The sequence below is a fragment of the Cricetulus griseus genome, assembly GCF_003668045.3.
Source record: "Cricetulus griseus strain 17A/GY chromosome 1 unlocalized genomic scaffold, alternate assembly CriGri-PICRH-1.0 chr1_0, whole genome shotgun sequence".
Taxonomy (NCBI): Eukaryota; Metazoa; Chordata; class Mammalia; order Rodentia; family Cricetidae; genus Cricetulus; species Cricetulus griseus.
Genome location: NW_023276806.1, coordinates 206,600,208 through 206,619,821, shown reverse-complemented (window position 1 = coordinate 206,619,821; position 19,614 = coordinate 206,600,208). Strand labels below are relative to the sequence as shown.

General features: G+C 37.5%; 1 long non-coding RNA gene across 2 annotated transcripts; it reads right to left on the bottom strand.

Moving 5' to 3' along the window:
- Nucleotides 1-1,875: 1,875 nt before the first annotated feature.
- LOC103160321 lies at nt 1,876-17,256 on the bottom strand. 2 transcript variants are annotated; one of them, XR_003479923.2, is made up of 3 exons: nt 17,213-17,256; nt 9,486-9,672; nt 1,876-2,082 (listed from the first exon to the last, which is right to left on the bottom strand). It is a non-coding gene; the product is annotated as an uncharacterized LOC103160321 (long non-coding RNA). The 2 variants fall into 2 exon arrangements; XR_003479924.2 differs by lacking the exon at nt 1,876-2,082 and adding an exon at nt 8,382-8,753.
- Nucleotides 17,257-19,614: the final 2,358 nt, after the last annotated feature.

The window sequence follows — 19,614 nt, the reverse complement described above, 5'->3', positions numbered from 1 at the left end:
AAATGCTTAAGCAATGTACAACACATGCACTGACAACCATAGAACTTTAAAAATAACCAGTAGTGAGGAAAGTACTTTGCTCTTATTTGCAGGAATGTTCAGTTAATTTTATAATAGAAATAGCAGCCTCTAGAAATAAGGAACTAAATCTAATATTAGATTCACATCACAGCATAACAAATATAATAACTAAATGTGTGTTGAAGTTTAAATTACAAATTACTTTAATTGGGTAAAATAATAATTAAAAGACATCTACAGGGCATATGAAAATAACAAAGTTTAGATGTGAATTTTTATAGAAAAAATATTTCAGATATATTTTTGATCAAGAATGTTCAAAGCATAGGTAAAAGTTTTATATAGAATGAGAAGGGGACAAGTAGAGGGGTGAGAAAGACATGACAGGGCATAGAGGTTGAGTTGGGGGAAGAACAGAAAAGAGCAAGATAAGAGATAATATAATAGAGGGAGACATTATAGGTTTAAAGAGAAATCAGGCATTAGGGAAATGTCTGGAGATCTTCAAAGATGACACCAGCTAACAACCTAAGCAACAGAGGAGAGGTTACCCTAAATGCCCTGTCCTGATAATGAGATTGATGACTAATTCATATGCCATAGTATAGCCTTCATCCAGGAGTTGGTGGAAGTAGAAGCAGACACCCACAGCTAAGCCTTGAACTGAACTGAAATCCAGTTGGAGAGAAGGAGGACTGATGAGCAAAGGGGTCCATACCAGGCTAGTGAAACCCACAGAAAAGCTGACTTGAACAAGGGAGAGCTCTTGGTCCTGAGACTGATAGCTGGGAAACCAGTATGGGACTGATCCAGACCCCTTGAATGTCAGTGAGGAAATCTTGGAAATCTATGGGGCCTCTAGTAGTGGATCAGTACTTATACCTAGCATAGGAATGGACTTTGGGAACCCATCCCACATGGAGGGATACTCCCTGAGCCTAGACACAGGGGGTTGGTCTAGGCCCTATCCCAAAGAATATGACAGATTTTTAAGACCCCCTGTAGAAGGCCTCAACCACCCTGGGGAGCAGAAAGGGTATGGAATAGGTAGGATGTTAGTTGTGGGGGCAGGTGAGGATGGGAGGGAGAGGGACCTGGGATTGACATGTAAAATATGCTGGAAGAAAAATATCACTATATAAAAATATTTATAAAATACAAAATTCCTTTTATAAATAGAAGCTAGGTAGTTGTAGGGAGCCGTCCCTGCATTCTCCATTACAAGATGGCGCCTGCATCCAGCAGGCACTGAATGTAAACAAGTTAGTGCGCAGGCGCTTAGGCTCATTGCACAGGGTAGAGTGTCTGGCTTGAGCAGCCCATGAGGGATGTCGAGCAAGGCATCGCACAGAGAGTTGCCCAGTATGCAGGCTTCTCTGGGAGGCATGTTGTCCTGCATAAGGGTTGCCTGCCCTAGTCTCCCTTTCCCAGAAAAAATGGCAGAGGACAGGTCGAGAGCACTTTGGGTCAAGCTAACTGCCTGATGGCAACTCTTGTACACAGTCTTAATGCTTGATTGGGAAGGTACAACCTCTGCCTCTATCCCTCAACATTTGGGTGACCTATTTGCTTGTAAAAATATGAAGCCTTATCATTAATTAATAAAAAAGGGGGAGATGTAGGGAGCCGTCCCTGCATTCTCCATTACAAGATGGTGCCTGCATCCGGCAGGCACAGAGTGTAAACAAGTTAGTGCGCAGGCACTGGGTAACTTTCCATCCCTTGGTCTCTGCCTCTTCCTCTTCCGTGGCGTCATATGGTCCGATGAGCTGCAGCGAGTCAGAGGGTAACACGTCCGAGGCGGCAGTTGCCAGCTTTTATAAGGGATGGGTTTTGGGAGTTTGGGGTCTCCGCTCTGTAAGCTTATGCTCTCTCTCTCAAGATGCATTAAAGCTTTACTGCAGAAGCATCCAAGTGTCCTGTGTCATTCTTGCTGGCGAGACGATCGCGCGGGACAGGTAGTAAAATTTTGAAGATCAAATTCAATAAAAAATCATGGATACCATGCATCTTCATAATGCATCTAGCATATTCCTCAATTATTCGATTACTCAATGATATCTGGGAAAGAATTTATTCAGAAATACTGTATAAGACAATGATTCATTATTATTGTATGTATTCAATGTATAGAAAAATGAGATATGGCTTGAGCAAATATAAACTGTATTGTATCACCCAGATTGCTCTTTGACAGATACTATGACAGTTCTTCCTCAGACAAGAAAATTTTTACCATGTCTTTCTTAAAGACTTCATTTGATTAATTTTTCTACAGCAAGGGACACTCCACTCTTTTTTGCTTCAGAGAAGCAGATTATGTAATAAGGATAATGATCCACTTAAAAGGACAGATTCATACTTTATAAATACATATCCCGGGATATCTCAGGGTAAAATACCCTAAATTTAAGGACACACATGAAAAATACTTTGAGAATTAAACATGAAAACTCTGTCTTTAGTTTCTGTTTCTTCTACTCAGCACTGAGAAGAATGTCCTTACTTGATGTTTTTATCCAGTTGTATCCAAATACATCAAAGGAGTTATTATAGGTTCCATATTTTTATCATGATAATAATCATTATTCTGTTCCCATTTTTACCAATTCATATTAATTGTGTATATTAATAGAATTAAGTTTGAGATATCCATATAAACATGCAGTGACATATCTTCCCTTCTTCAAATGTGCTTGTATCTCACTAGCATACTTCATGATTCCTGGCAGTACATATTTTGTCACTTTTAGTTTGTATCTTAGGTAAGTCTTATTATTGCTGGGTAGAGACACAATGATCATGGAAACTGTTATAAAGGAAACGTTTAATTGAGGGTATCTTAATTATAATATCAGAGGATCAGTCCATTATGATTATGGCAGTGTACACGCCAGTGTGGTGCTGGGTCTAAGAGTACTACATTTTTCAGGAAACTGGAAGTCAACCAACTGTCATATTGAGGGAAGCTTAAGAAATAGACCTCAAATCCCACCTACACAATGACACAACTTCCCCCAACTAGGCCACACCTCATAATAGTGCTACTCCCTTGGTGGCCATTTTCTTTCAAACCACAGTTTGTTTGCTTATTTGCCTGTTAGTTTTCATAATCCTGGCTTATTGTGCTCAACTTCATATCTCTCCGTTCCATCCATTTTTTTTTTCTGAAAAACAGCAAGATTCAGTTTTGCTGTGGCTGAACGAAACTTCACTATGAATTTATGCCACAATCTTCCCTATCTTCTGGTTGTCACCTGGGATGGATTTCTATATTAGTTACTATTTGTAGCCTCACATACAAATGGATATGTGGGTATCATTTTTGCATGCGAAATTTATTTTCTTTTCATATAACGTAGAAGCAGTATTACTGGATTGTGGGGAGCCACAGACCCAAGATGGCGCCTGGCTGGATGCCATGGAGATCGAGCTTAGCTATAAACAAGCCTTATTTGGAAGCACTTAGTGGATCTGGTGTGCCTCCTCCTTCTGTGACCTATCCGGGATCTCCAGGTGGCGTGAGCTAATTGGGTAATGAGCTTGCTTTTAAGGGCTTGCTGGGGGGTAGGGGGGCTGGAAAAAGGAGAAGCTGATATACAAGGTTCCTGAATGAACTGCTTGAAAAAGAGTCGTGGTCGTGTTTCTCTTGCTGGTCGAGATAGACGTGACAAGGTTCCCCCTTTTTTATTTAAAAATAACACAGTTATCAGCTGAGCTGGTGCCACACCTGTCTGGTATCTTTTCTCAGAGATGGGAGTACGATACCAACCCATATGCAATCAGACATGCCCTTCATGAAGCCTCTAAATGCTGACTTCAAGTGCAGTACTTTGTCTTGCAGCTGGAGCGGGATGAGTGCTTAGATCTTTAGTACTGTTAGTACTGTTAGCCAAGGCTGAGGTGACTGCCCTGCCTCCAGGGCAGCGAAGCTTGTGCAATCATGGCATTACTTCTCTGCTGTGTGACCCTCATCCTGCAGATACACCATAAGGCTATGAAATTAACTAGGATAGCATTCCTCCCAGGGCATCCATTCCCGCCCACTCTTTCAGATGATTCATGGCTTAAGTGATCCATGCAGACAGTCCTTCAGCAACAGAGACATTGACTCTGGTGGAATTCACATTCACAATAGAGAGCCTCAGGTTCTGCATCAATTTGTCGAAGTTGCCAGACCAATTACCTAAAAGATACTGAGAAAGCTCTTTAGACATATTGGCTGCTAACGAATAATTACAGAGGTCACGCACAATCTGGTCATCTTCCACTCACATCCTAGTTGTGCCAACTGCCACAGGGCATCGACCTGTTCCTGAACTAGGTCAATGCATTGGTTCAAAACCATAATACCGCCTTTTAACTGAGCATTAAGGGAAGACTGCTCATCCAAATTCCCCATACTTTCACTTTTGGTTACTTCTACTTTGTCCATTCCTGGAACTTTATCGCTCCTTACTGGAGACCTTATTGCCTCTTTACTGAGGTCCTTAACTTGGTCCCAACTTACCTGGGACTTTCCAGTTGACTGCCCTGACTGCAGGAAGTTCTGAGCCATTCACCCACAGAGAGAGGTTCCCCGTATGGGCCACCACTTGTTGCGTTTATCTCGACCAGCAAGAGAAACACGACCACGACTCTTCTTCAAGCAGTCTATTCAGGAACCTTGTATATCAGCTTCTACCTTCCCCAGACGCCCCCCCCTTAAAAGCAAGCTCATTACCCAATTAGCTCAAGCCACCTGGAGATCCTGGATAGGTCACAGAAGGAGGAGGCACACCAGCTCCACTAAGCACTTCCAAATAAGGCTTGTTTATAGCTAAGCTCGGTCTCCCTGGCATCCAGTCAGGCGCCATCTTGGGGCTGTGGGTCCCCACACTGGATAATTAAATAGACCTGTTTTTAACTTTTTGAAGACAAATGGGCTGTTTTCCTTAATGACCCCACTAATTTAAATCCTCACTAAAAGTATGTAAGTTCCTTTTATTACACATTATCACTATTATTTGCTGTTTCTTGCTTTTGAAATACTAGTGTTTCTACCTCGAATAAGATAATATATAATCATAGATATTTTGATTTTTAGGACTAGTAGAATATAATTATTGAAGTTTGATTCAATTTTGAAATAGTTCTATGAAACTGAAAGAATTCTAGTCTTGAATCCACTTTGTTTAGATTATTTGTAGTTACACATAGCTACATGTTAACACAGTTTTATCATAATGCTGTTACCCCAATATCTCTCTTTCACACAGATAGTTTAAAACACTATTTTTTCTGTGGATTCTCCATGCCTAGCATATTAAATTACTATGTAATGGTTCACAATGTCTGGTGTATAATTAAACACTCTAGAAGTGATATGATTTTGAATATGATTTTAAAATTTACTTACTGTATAATGGTAATACTTCAGTGACACCATAATACTGTAGTCTGATTTATTTAGAAATGTGGACTTAATACTTACTGACTTATTTATATGATTTATTAATTATCTTCTAAGTTATATAATAATATATTGTCCATAAAACTTTGTGCATGCTTCTGTGCACAAGTGTGTGTGTAGATGCACTCACTCATTCATGAATCTGTGCAAAAGAGGGCATGGATGCTCGCATCCACTCATCTCTGTACAGCATGTGTGGATGCACTCACCCATGGGTCTGTGAACTAGTATGTGTGGATGAACTCATCCAAGCATCTGTGTGCAAGTGTGTGCAGATGCACTCATCTATGCTGTAGCATATAGATAGAGACCAGACATTAGGGTATTTTCAGTTACTAATTCTCATATTAACATGTTGAAACAAGATCTTTCACTGATCTTGGAGCTCATTAATTTTATACATTGGAAAGTCAGAAAAAGCCCAGGATCTTTCTGTCTTCATTCACCAGTGCTTAGATGATAGATATGAGACAAAATGTCTTTCTTCTACATGAAAACTAGGAATCCAAATTTAGGTGGTCATGTTTGCACAGCAAACATCTAACACACCAAGTCATTTCACCGTCCTTTCTAAAGTAGTTTTATATAGTTTGCAGATGCCTCTTTAGATGGGTATTTAACCGTTTCCATAGAAATATTTTTCATATTAGATACCATTGAATATTTTTCAGTTTAGTCAACATAAAAACTCTTGAACTGATTTTGGTTTCTTTGATTAATAATGTTATTAACATTAATGTTATTTATCTTCTCTAATTTAGAATGGATAAGAAATTTTCAGCTGTTTATTACTTCAGCTAGACAACTTAAATATTAACTTATTTAATTTGTAACTATCTGTATTTGAAACACAAACTACTAAAACAAAAATGAGTAAGCAAAAAAAGTGACAATTCTATTATGAAACTATATTTTATTTTTAGGCACTTAGTGAATTTTAGTTTCTTGGTTGTCTGACATTAAATTATCAGTTATCATATCAAAGGGATATATGTAGCTTTGGCATTGGATTCTCTAAAGTGTATGACACTTTAATGAGCATGACTTATGATTCCTTACAAGTTTGATATTTAACAGATCAAGGTAAATTAAATATGAAAGAGAAGGGTACCATATGGTAAGCTCCCTAGGAGAAATTATAGTACACTGCTGCTATTATGATAATGATTTCTTATATTCATTTTTATACAAAAGAAGAGGAAATGAGGAATCATTATGAGCAAAGAAGAAAGCATGGTACAGAATAATATTAGAGTTAACTAAACCCATCTTCTTGTACTTACCCAATTTAAACACTTGTGAAGGGCTAATACACTGGATTATAGCAATATCTTATAGAATATAAAAATCTTTTTGTCTTATACCTACAGGGTTTCCAATTCATTACTGCAGAAATTATATTATTGTCTATTAAAGAAGATGGATTTAAAATGCATGTAGAAACCCTTCTCTAGATTTATATATCCTTACCTAAATAAATTCATTCAGGTCTCCACTTCAGCTCCCCATGTGTCAGAATTAGATTATGAAACTCAAAACAATAGCACCATAGCTTCCTTTTCTGGACAAGTGACATGTCAAGTCTTTTCTTTTTTCATGTTATATTTGGGATAATATCCTCTTATATATTCATATGTTATTGCTTCTGAACTATCACAAATTCAGCAACTCAATTTAATAATGATTATTCTTCCTTGTTTCCTAACTTCTCTAGGGTGTGAACTGCAGGCTGATTATCCTTTGCTGTATGTCTAATATCCACTTATGAGTAAGTACATACATAGTTTTCTTTATGTGACTGATTTACCACACTCAGCAGAAACAGAGATTGACAGCTAACACGGAGCTTAACTCCTAGAATCCAGTTGTAGAGAGAGAGGAGTGATGAGGAAAGGAGTCAAGACCATGCTGGGGAAACCCACAGAAACAGCTGACCTGAGCAAGTAGGAGCTCACTGACCCATTCTGACAGTGGTAGAACCAGCATAAAACCAAAACCAGCACCCCTGGATGTGGGTGTCAGTTGTAGGGCTTGAACAGTCTATGAGGCCACTGGCAGTGGAACAACTATGTATCTTTAGTGCACAAATGGGCTGTGGGAGCCTATTTGCTATGGAGGGATACTCTCTCAGCCTTGATACATGGGAGAGGACCTTGGTCTTCCCCAAATGGTGTGACAGATTTTGATGATCCCCATGTGAGGCCCCACCCTCCCAGAGGAGTGGATAGGGGGTGGGATGTCGAGATGGTGGGGGGAAAAGGGAAAAGGAGGGAGAGGCTACTTGGATTGGTATGTAAAATAAGATTGTTTTTAAATAAAATTAATTTTAAAACTTTGGTAATGAAAATGAATTGTCTAAATAATACATGGATAAACAACAAGTGTGTAGAAATCCATCTAGCAACGTTTCACATAAAATACACCAAGTCATTACTTCCAGCTGTGTTTGTAGCAAAAATTAAAACTGATGTCATCAATGTTGAGGAGCATATAGACTGTGATCAGTCTAACTCACTGTTATAGATATTTGGAAGTATGTTTGGGATATCACCAGAACTTTCTTAGAAAGTTAACAGTGTCTTTATCATACAGTTCAGTGAGGTCACTGCCATGTGTTTGTCTTAGAGAAATAAAATTTTTGATTTGGGTGCAAGAGAGATGGTTTAGTGGTTAAAAGCACCTGCTGTTCTTTGGTGTACATAATATTATTTTTAAATTATATAGTTTTAATAGTATTCAATGAAGTAAGCATTAAATCCTTTCTTTTGAAAACTGTCCTATCATTATAATAGATTTTGCAACCAGGAAACCTGTAGAAAGCATTAAACAAACATTCTGCTCTATTTAGGCAAATTCTAAGCCACTGGTACTTCAGAAAATAACAAGTTATTTTTGTTTAGCTTCTTGGTCAAATAAATTTATTTTCTCTATGAAAATATCTTCATAGAAAATTGCTTTAGCTCTCAGCAGCCCATTCCTGAACTCTGAGGAAGCTTGCCTTCTTTAGAGCAACCTGATCTTTCTTCTGGGCAAGGGATATTTTGGGGCAGTCTACCTCTTCATCTTCACTTCTCTCAGGCTTCTGCTTATAGACTGGAATCTCTCAGAGAGCAGCATGAGCTTTCTTATACATCCCTTCCATCATGTCTGGAGTTATGTTCTTCTTTATACATCAAAAGGATTGTTCTTGTAATCATCTTCATTATCTTCATTAGGCAATGCATGTAGTCTGAAACACTCTGACTCAGGCTGTACTTCTGTCATTCCTCTGCATTGAATCCTGTGCTTTCAGAATCATCACCAGGGAATTATTTGTTACTATGAGGAGCATAAAAGCCTCCATTCACAGATCACTTTGGGGCCCCCAAAACATTTTTTTCCAGTTGTAGTTTGGGCAAGACATGCATCCAAATAGCAAGTAAAGACAACAGGCTGACCGGCCATTAATGCTTCCCATATTGTATTCATCTCCAGACACATCCACTTGCTCTTCATAGACATTGTCCATACATAACTTGTCAAGAAGCCTGCTCATCAGAAGCAGGCCAGTATAATAGACTGTAGCATAATTTGTAAGACTAACTTTCCTACCATATTTTGGCAGCTCATATGCCTATGCTGAACAGACTATCATATCCCCTTCTACAAAGGCATATGCAATCTGAAAGATAATGTCTCTTTTAGGTGCCCAAATGGCAATCCTGTCTTTATATGTGTTGTAATTATTTCTGTCCTGGGTTACCAGTCATTTCTGAGTATAGTAGTCAGTTTTACCCTCTCACCATTTTCTAAATGTCACTTGGCACCTCTTAAACTAAGTCTTATTCTTGACAACTTTTAGAAACCCTATTCTGTGGAAGAGAAACCTGCAATCACAGTGCCATATAGACCAGAAGACCTAGTGGCACTAGGGTAAAATGTCTGAAGCATTATATAATAGATTATTTTTGAAGGATCATGCAAACAGAAAAGAAACTTTAAATGTGTATAAAGTGACACTATGCAAACTTACATCTCATTGTGAAGATTGCTCTGCTTCTGCTAATATTCTTGTCATCTCCCTTAACTGTTCTTGATGTTCCCCACTGCCTCCTCTGAAGCAATCATCTCAGACAAAATGATATTTCATAGGAAATGATGTGTTATAATCGTTTATGCTATAGATGTTCTTCTTGCTAATTTCCTGTGCAAATTTTTACCTGGAAGAAAAAAAAGCTTAGTAAAAACAAAAGAATCTTATTTCCATTTTTTTCAAGCAACAAACTGTATATCTCATTTTGCTACAGTTTAAACTCCTATTGAAATCATAAATGTTATCTGTCCAATATACAACTACCAGTGTTAGGAAAGGAAAAGGTATAATGTTTAGAGTAAAATGAACGAACATACGTATCTGCCTCTGTAACAAAACCAAGTTGAGGAATAATTTGACACTCTAAGCAGGTAAGTTTTAGAGATTGTGTATTGAAGGATATAAAAGGTAATATATGGGCATGTTTACAGTCTCTTTAAATAAAAAATAAAGTGGTTGGAAACTAAGGCTATCAGGATAGAATGAAACTTTCATGTAATAAACTTAATGAAGACTAGGAAATAGACTCTGCCATCACCTCGAAATTAGGCACAGTACCTAACTTTGGAATAAAGGCAGAAGCTACAGGTATCATTTTGAAAAACTACGGAGGAAGCATACATACATCTCAAATACTCTCTTAGTAAGACTTACAAGATCTTACAGATAAACAGGTATTGGGACTTCCTGTTGTAAAACATGACTGAGACCTTCCTTCTTTTACGGCATTCAAGATGTTTTTGTGGAAACCATGATCAGTTAAGGCCATTTTTTTTCTAGTGGCAGAATATGACATTGGAAATTGTTTGGTCCTGTTTTAAGACACATTTAGCTATGTTTATAGTATTGAAGATAGAAATTGTAATTATATATAAGGTTTAATTGTTTAAAAATAGAATCTCCTGATCACTAATGGTGCAAATCTAATGCATTGTCTTATGTGCATCCATTAGTAGAAGATAGAGAAGTCTACAAAAGGAAATCTGCTATTCTTAATAAGTGACCTATGCATTTTTTCTTAAAAATCTAATCTGTTGTCCAGATGTCTTGCCATAGGTAATAAATTCTGAGATTCACTGTCGTTGTCACACAATTGTCAAAGTCTTCTTTTTTATTTCTTTTAATTTAAATTAGAAACAATCTTATTTTACATATCAATACAAGTTCCCTCTGCTTCCCATCCTCCCATGCCCCCACTATACCCATCCCCTTTCTGCTCCCCAGGGAGGGTAAAGCATTCCATGGGGGATCATCAAAGTCTGTCACATCATTTGGGGCAGGACCTATGCCCTCCTCCCAAGTGTCTAGGCTGAGAGAGTATCCCTCTATGTGGAGTGGGCTCCCAAAATCCATTCCTCAATTAGGGATAAATACCGATCCACTACCAAAGGCCCCATAAATTGTTCAAATCTCCAAACTGACATACTCATTCAGGAGGTCTGGAACAGTCCTATGCTGGTTTCCCAGCTATCAGTCTGAGGACCATGGGCTCATATTTAATATCTACATATTATTGTGTAAGATTTTAAATATATTTTTCTTCAGGCTGTGAACTTTCTTTTTGTTTTCTTATTTCTTCCATCAAAGGGCAAAAATGTGTTTCTTTTTCCTAAGCCCTTTGTTTCTTCTTTTATGAAGTCCAACTTATCTTTTTATTTTTAGTTAGTATTCTTGAAATTGTATCTAAGAAATATGAACTGAAGCCAGCAACTCCCAAAGTTGCTTCTTTTTTACTGTCTTTTGTTGATGAAATATTTATAATTTCGTGTTCACAGTTACCTTTATAATAAAACTCTACAGAATCACAATTTATTTGAGAAACTTTTGTTCAATATGAACAATTTTCCAAAATTTCTATTCAATTTTTGTCAAGAATTTCCAGCCTGATGTGTTGGAGAAGCTATAGTGTCCAGTAGAAATCAGAACATCATTGCCATTTCTCAACTGCTAAAATATATTTTGATTTTCTGTGTTTTTGGAGCTTTGTGTTTGGTATTTGTCACTGAGACAAAACACTTAAGTAAAACATATTTACAAAGAAAAGCATGTTGCCTCTGAATGCTTCATAAATTTCCATATGCTGAACTATGGCTGATTTAAGGAAACATTACGGCAGTAGAGCTGTGTGGCCAAGAACCTTGCTCATCTGTAACAATCAGGAGTTGGGAGAAAGAGAAGAGGCACAAAGATGGATTCATGGTAGAAATCTTGGCTTCCAAAAGCATGGGATCTACTTTTGTGCATCCTTTAACTAGGATCTACCCCTTAATAGCACATTAATGAAGTTAGCTTGCTCGATAACTACAACCCTCAATAGCTTCATCTTCAGGGATTTTGTCTTCAAGAAAAGGGACTGTTTAGTGTCACTTCATAGCCAGACCATTAAAATTTCATTGACTTTGTCTGTGACTCTCACTTTTATCTCATTTTTTAAATTGATTTTTCTGGTATAGCAGTTTGTATAAAATTCCCTTGTGGCAGACATGGCTAAATTAGCCTAGTCAGTGGATTGTATTTTAGTGTATTATGGGCATCTCATTGCACAATCATTCACAAAGAGGTCTATCTTTCCAGTGTTTATTTTGGAAGTTTGACAGTTGAGTGTGTTGCAACTCAATGTCAAAGCTTCTTCAGTTTGTGTTCCTTCCTATTTGTTTGTGGTTTAACAACTAGTGATACTCTCAACTTTTTCTAAGTTGTCAAATTCTTGATGCCAGTAGTAAATACTTTTAAATGCAATTTGGGAAACATGTTTGAGATTCCTGTTAAACTGGTATAACTTGGGACCCAGCTCTCTGTCCACATTTTTTAAATTACTCATATATAAACATTTCAGTATAAAGTTTTGGAGATTTAAGAATATCCTCTTTCCATTCATCTATCTTGATAATATTTTATTCAAGTGGCCTGGCCACTTACCATAAACAGGGTTGATTTTCACTGGTGAATTTAATGGTTTATCAACATGGAATGTAAGACTCTAGCCCAGACCCAGAAACACAGAAAGAGAAACATGAAGTTTCATCTAGTAAAAGATGGAAGCAGATCCACAGCTAAGTATTGGACCAAGCTCCTGGACGACAGTTGAAGAGAGGGAAGAAGGATTGTATGAGCAAAGGGGTCAAGGTAATGATGGGGATACACACAGAGACAGCTGACCTGAGCTAGTGGAAGCTCACTGACTCTGGACTGGCAGCTGGAGAGCCTGCATGGGTCTTCCTAATGTGGGTGACAGTTATGTTGCTTGATCTGTTTGTGAAACCCCTGACAGTGGGACCAGGGTTTATCCCTAGTACAAGAACTGGCTTGTTGGGGCCAATTCCCTATGAACGGATACTTTGCTCAGCTTTGATAGGGGTCGGGGACTTGGTCTTGCTTTAACTTGATATGCCAGGCTTAGTTGACTCCTCATGAGAAGCCTGACCCTCTCTGATGGTGGGTGGGTGGGGGGTTGTCAGGGATGTGGGGGTAGCAAAAGGAGGGGTGGGAGGTTTCTATGCACAATGAATAAAAATAAAACTTTTGTAAGAAAAGATGTGAAGGATTCAAATGATGAGAAAAAAATAATTGGAAACATAGAAATTAACTAACTTAGAATTAGCATATAGCCCAAATTTACTACATTATCATACACAATACAAAAGAATTATTTTAAAAGAATGGGTATTGCCACTACCTGTAACACAATAAATAAATGATCCAGAGATTGACATTGTGATTCAAGCTTCAAGCTGAAAATCAGAAAAGCAGAGCAGCTAACCCAGAAGCTCTTACCTTTACCTCAGACTGAATGGGCTGAGTCTGTCTCCACGAGATCTCAGAAAGCCTAAGACTGCTGCCTCTACTTAGGATGGTTGGAGAATAATCCTGAGACTCTACTGAAGACATTGGTTGTATCTTTTATAACTCTCTAGTGCTAGGATTAAAGGCATGTGCTGTTACTCTTTTAGAATGATTCAATCTCATGTAGCCATGGGTGGCCTTGAACTCAGAGAGATCTATCTGCCTTTGTCCCCTGAGTCCTGGCATTAAAGGTGTGTGTCTGGCTTCTGTGACTAACTAGTATGGCTGCTTTGCTATTTTGATCTCCAGTGGCTTTAATAAACTATGAATAATGTATCACCAACACACATTTGAGTATGTAATTTAAACCAGACTAAGTTTTCATCAGAAACTATGTAGGTAAAATGCAACAATTCAAGTGTAGTTGACAAGTAATACATTTCTAAATTAAAAACAAAAATATACTATCTCTTTGTAAAATAAAAGAAGCTGAGACTCTTTAGCCACATTAATAACATCCAATACTCATTAACTGGTTAAAATAGATTTGAGATACAAACACCCAACAACACACATCCAGTAAGAACTGCATGTGAACCCTGGTTACTTTGCATATGTCTACCAAATCCTGATGTCATTCTCAGATTTGATTAGAAACAAAGAGATTTTAATTCAGTTATTCCTTCTGTGGGAATAAAGAACCTATTGTCATCAAAAATATTTCTTGAAGAACAAAGTGAAATCACACAAAGCTGTTTCATTATATTTGCAAAGTAAATTGTCAAGAGTTGTAGGTTCCTACTTGCTGTTAAGTTTCTGTGTGAAGGAATTAGTAGAGGTATCAAGTAGGGCACAATGGCTACTCCTTTCAAATATTGCAAATCTAGCAAAAGACTAGCTTGATAACAGTGGAAGTAGAAGGTAACAATGTAGTAGAAAGAAAATATGGGAAGATTCACAGAGAAAACAGTATTTTAACCAAGTAATAAAATCTCAGTAAAACTTTGCTAGTGGATGGGACATTTAAGAAGAGTCTTCAACAAAAGTAGTACTATGTGGGCTGATTCAGAGAATATGATTTATTTATGAAATAAACCATGCTTGAAACTTAAGTATCTTTTGTGTAAAGATGACATGGAGTCAAGGTGAAAAAGGGACCTATGTAGCATAATTCTGTGATTTTGCTCACAAATTATAGAAAATATATTTTTCATTACATGAACACAGATACAGACAAAAACAGTAGAGAAAGAAAAGACATAGGGTAATTTTTATCCCCAGTATTTAATACTCACTCTAAAAAACATTTTTCATATTCCTCTGATCTACTGCATTTATTGTGTTGGAGTACTGATGCTGGTGTAATGGATTTATTTAAAAACAAATGAACAATATGTAGCTGTCTTAAAATATATAACTACTTTCATAATGTTAAATCATTTCAGCCAGGAGAAAGAAATAATATTATATGTTGAGAAAAAAATGAGAAGCCTGAAAATGTTTGAAGATACCTAACGGCAACTCTATCCCTTGAATAATTGGAGTTATACTTTAATTTCTATTATAACCTTAAATTATACAGTATTCTTACATCAAGTAAGTTTATTGTGAAAACTATTGTCAGATTTAAAATATTTAAAAGAAGCACACAAGATTACCACTAGTGACAATATATATTTACAATTCTTTGTTCAGAATATTAACATATCATATTTACTAATTACTATGAAAAATAATTAGTGGATATGGTAAAGAAAACAACTAGGTATTGGCACAAAAAGAGAGAGGTCGACTAGTGGAATTCAATTGAAAACCCTGATATTAATCCACACACATTTGAACACCTGATTTTTGACAAAGAAGCTAAATTTTTATACAATGGAAAAAAAGAAAGCATCTTCAACAAATGGTGCTGGCATAACGAGATGTGGACATATAGAATATTGCAGATAGATCCATGATTTTTGACAAAGAAGCTAAATTTTTATACAATGGAAAAAAAGAAAGCATCTTCAACAAATGGTGCTGGCATAACAAGATGTGGACATATAGAATATTACAGATAGATCCATCTCCATGCAAAAACATAAATCCAAATGGATCAAAGTCCTCAATATAAATCCAGCTACACTAAACTTCCTAGAAGAAAAAGACGGAGGTAACCTTGAATGAATTGTTACAGGAGACTGCTTCCTGAACATAACACCAGTAGCACAGACACTGAGATTAACAATTGATAAATGGGACCTCCTCAAACTGAGAAACTTCTGTAAGGCAAAGCACACAGTCAACAAGACAAAATGGCAGCCCACCAAATGCAAAAAGATATTCACCAACTCCACATCTGACAGAGGGCTGATTTCCAAAAAAAAAAAAAAAAAAAAAAAAAAAAAAAAAAAAAACGCAAGAAGCTAATACCAAAACACCAAATAGTCCAATTAAAAAGTAGGGTATAGAACTAAATAGAGAATTCTCAAAAGAGGAGTCTCAAATAGCTGAAAGACTATTTGAGACTATTAAGAAAGCACTCAGCATCATTAGCCATCAGGGAAATACAAATCAAACACCTGTGAGAAATCATCTCACACCTGTCAGAATGGCTAAAATCAAAAACACCAATGACAGCTTATGCTGGAGAGGATGTGGAGAAAGAGGAACACTCCTCCATTGCTAGAGGGAGTGCAAACTTGTACCGACACTTCAGGAATCAGTATGGCGATTCCTCAGGAAGATGGGAATCACTCTACCTCAAGACCCAGCAATTCCACTCTTAGGCATGTACCCAAAAGATGCACATTCATACAACAAGGACATCTGTTCAAATATGATCATAGCAGTATTATTTTTAATAGCCAGAACCTAGAAGTAACCTAGAAGCTCCACACCTGAAGATTGGATAGAGAAAATGTGGTACATTTACATAATGGAGTACTACTCATCGGATAAAAAAACAAGGGACTCTTGAAATTTGCAGGAAAATGGATGGAAATAGATGAAACCATCCTGAGTGAGGTAACCCAGTCACAGAAAAACAAACATGGTATGTACTCACTCATATATGGATATTAGACATAGAACAATGATTACCAGTTTATAATTCACACCTCCAGTGAAGCTAAGAAACAAGGAGGACCCCAAGAGAGACACACATAGTCCCCTGGAGAAGGGAAAATGTACAAGAGCTCCTGAATAAATCTTATGAAGTTTTTGAATTTTGGATTTATAGAAAAAGTTAGAAATCAATTAAAATGAATACAACAATCCTCTAAGATGTGTTTTATAGAAGAAAATGTGAACCTCATAATGTGGGATCACTAATATGTTGTAAATTAGTTGGTAAATGGAGGTTAATATGATTTTTAGAAATCCTGTCCTTATCCTCACAAAAGGGAAATAGATTGTGTTGTTTGAAGCCAGGAATGGGACAGGGTTGTCATAGTACTCAAGCAGACACACTGCAGGCATATGAACATACTGTTAGCTTTGTATAGTTTGGTCTAAACAGAATTAAATAATAAATGGGTACAGTGCTTAGGACAAGGTGGCTGGTTACATAAAAATATGAAATGGTAACAATAAATGAGGAGAGTGTAAAGAATGTGGTTTGGAAAGATTGCCAGGGTTATTTGAATTTTGAATAGAGCTGCTGGTACCAGTCAAAAGGATAATGTACCAGGAGGAATACTCAACACAATTATGTTCACATTTGACAAATCACATTGCTATTTTCTATTGTAATCTGGAGGGTCTGAGATTATCCTAGATTAGAAAGGTTTAAGTATACTTATCATGGAAAAACAATGGAAATTTGGTAAAGCGGGAAATTACCAATACGGAGCCAAGTAGAAATACAAGGGTAATTAATAGGGAAAAGCCTTACTTACAGAGCGACCTAGCCAGCCGGCGTGGTCTGTACAGCAAGCGAGAAGCAAAACCGAAAGTGAAACCCAGCCCCCTGAAACTCTTACTCTATGTCACCCTGACCATGCCCTCGAAGGCGTGGTCAGGCACACCCTTAAGCGGGCAGCTTCCCCTATAATTCCCCTTTTAGTCTAAAAGAGGATTAAAACTTAACAGTGTACAGTAATTAACAATCATAAAGGTGAAATATAAGAAGATGCAATAATCTGCTTATGTCACATCCTAACTATCTATTTTAACTAAATCCTAAAGTCATCTGAGAGAGGTATTGTAGGGGAAGCTGCCCACTTATGGGTGTGCCTGCCCATGCCTTCCAGGGCAGCTTCCCCTACAATTTGGCATTGAAAATAACCTTTAAATTATTTGCCCATTGGTTCTGCCCTAGAGTATTCTGAGGGTGGATTCAGTGTGGATGCTACAATTAAGTTGTTATCACTGGATTTGATAATAGCTAACAGTATACACATAGAGAAACAAACCTATTGAGACTAAGGATTTTAAAAATCTTCCATTTTTAGGCATAAAGAGCAACTAAAATTTGGTCTATATAGTTTGGATTTTTAATGTTGGACAAGTTCATTCTTTTTTGTTTGTTTGTTTTTTAGTTTTTTAGTTTTTTATATATTTGAATTACAAACAAGATCGAATTACATGACGATCCCAGGTCCATTCTCCCTCCCTTCATCCTCTACCACCCCCCCCAACAAATCCTACCTATCTTATGTCCTTTCTTCTAATCTACACCTGACTCAAAATTTCTGCTTCCTAAAATTTTTCATTCTTCTCTCATTACATCTTGACTACGGTGTCCCCTACCTACTCTTCTCCCAGTTACTCCTTAAATACCTCCTCTCCACTCCAGATTCACTCCTCCTCCTTTTCCCCTCATAAAAGTGCAGGCCTCCCAGGGGTATAGTCTGAACATGGCATACAAGTTACAACTAGCCCCAGAGCCTCATATCAAAGTTTGATGAGGCAACCCAGTAGGAGGAAAAGGGCCCCATGAACAGTCAAAAGAGTCAGCAACAGCCCCTGTGTATTATTAGGACTCTCACAAGAATACCAAATCACACAACCATAATATATGCAGGAGACCTGGATCATACCCATACAGATTCCCTGATTGTTGCATCAGTCTCTGTGAGTCTCTGTGAGCCCCAGGTTAATTGATTCAGTTGGCCATGAACTTATGGTGTTCTTGAACCCACTGGGTCCCAAAACCTTTCCTTGCCATCTTATGCAGGCTTCCCTGAGCTCCACCTAATTCTAATTCTTGGCTATGGGTATCTACATGTGCTCCTAACAGTTACTGGATCAAGCTTCTCTGGTTACGATTATGCTAGGTTTTGGTCTGAGAGTAAAGCAGAATATTATTAGGAATCATTTAATCCACTTTTTTGTTCGTTTGTTTTTGCCAATCATGTTTGGTTTTCCTAGGTCTCTGGGACACCCAGCCTCTTGTTCCTGGGCATCCAGGCAGTGTTGGGCCTGGGCTCCCTCTCATGGTGTGGACTTCAAGTTAGAACAGTTGGTTGGTCACTCTCACACATGTTGCACCACTTTTTACCCCAGCACATCTTGCAGACAGGAGAAACCAGGTGGAAGGTTTTGTGGTTGGGTTGGTGTCCCAGTCCCTCCGCTAGAAGCCTTGTCTGACTAGTAAAGACTCCTAATAATTGGGATATGGACCCTGCACAGACCATGTTGGTTAGGACTTTTCGAACTGCTGGGGATTTCATTAAAACTTTTCAGTCTCTATGGGGTTCACTTTGAATTTTCAAAGTATGAATTATTTGATCAAAATTCTTCTAGCTTCACCTTAAAATCTCTCTATACTTTCATCTTTACACTCTCCTTTAGTTCTCTCAGCAAGCTGCACCTCACTTCTTTAGCAGAACTGATGTTTCTCTCTGTTCTCCTGTCTCCACCTGCTTTCCCTTCTTTCCGATCAATGTGCTATCCCATTTGCTTTCTTTTCCAGATCAATATTTTGAGATGCTTCAGTAGCATGAACTCTTTAAGAACCTCCCCTAGATATGTGCTCTGTACCTTTGTTTAAAATCTGCAATTGTGTATTGAGCTGATCAAGGTGAAAGAAGGGATGCTATCTGGATTTAGAAAAAAATTCATTATGATCTTATTCTGAACACTTCAGCCTTGCCACTTGGAGAACAGATTTTCCCAGTGAAGGTATCAATACTTAAGATTGAGCATGAATTGAAAATATAAAATAACTCTAAGAGAATACTGACAACTGCAAATGTAAGAGTAGAGACTTTAAGCATAATGTGTGTGGTAGGGGTTTTGAGTGACTTGTAATATGCCTCTGTTGTGTGTTCTTACACAAATAATACAGTAGAAGAAA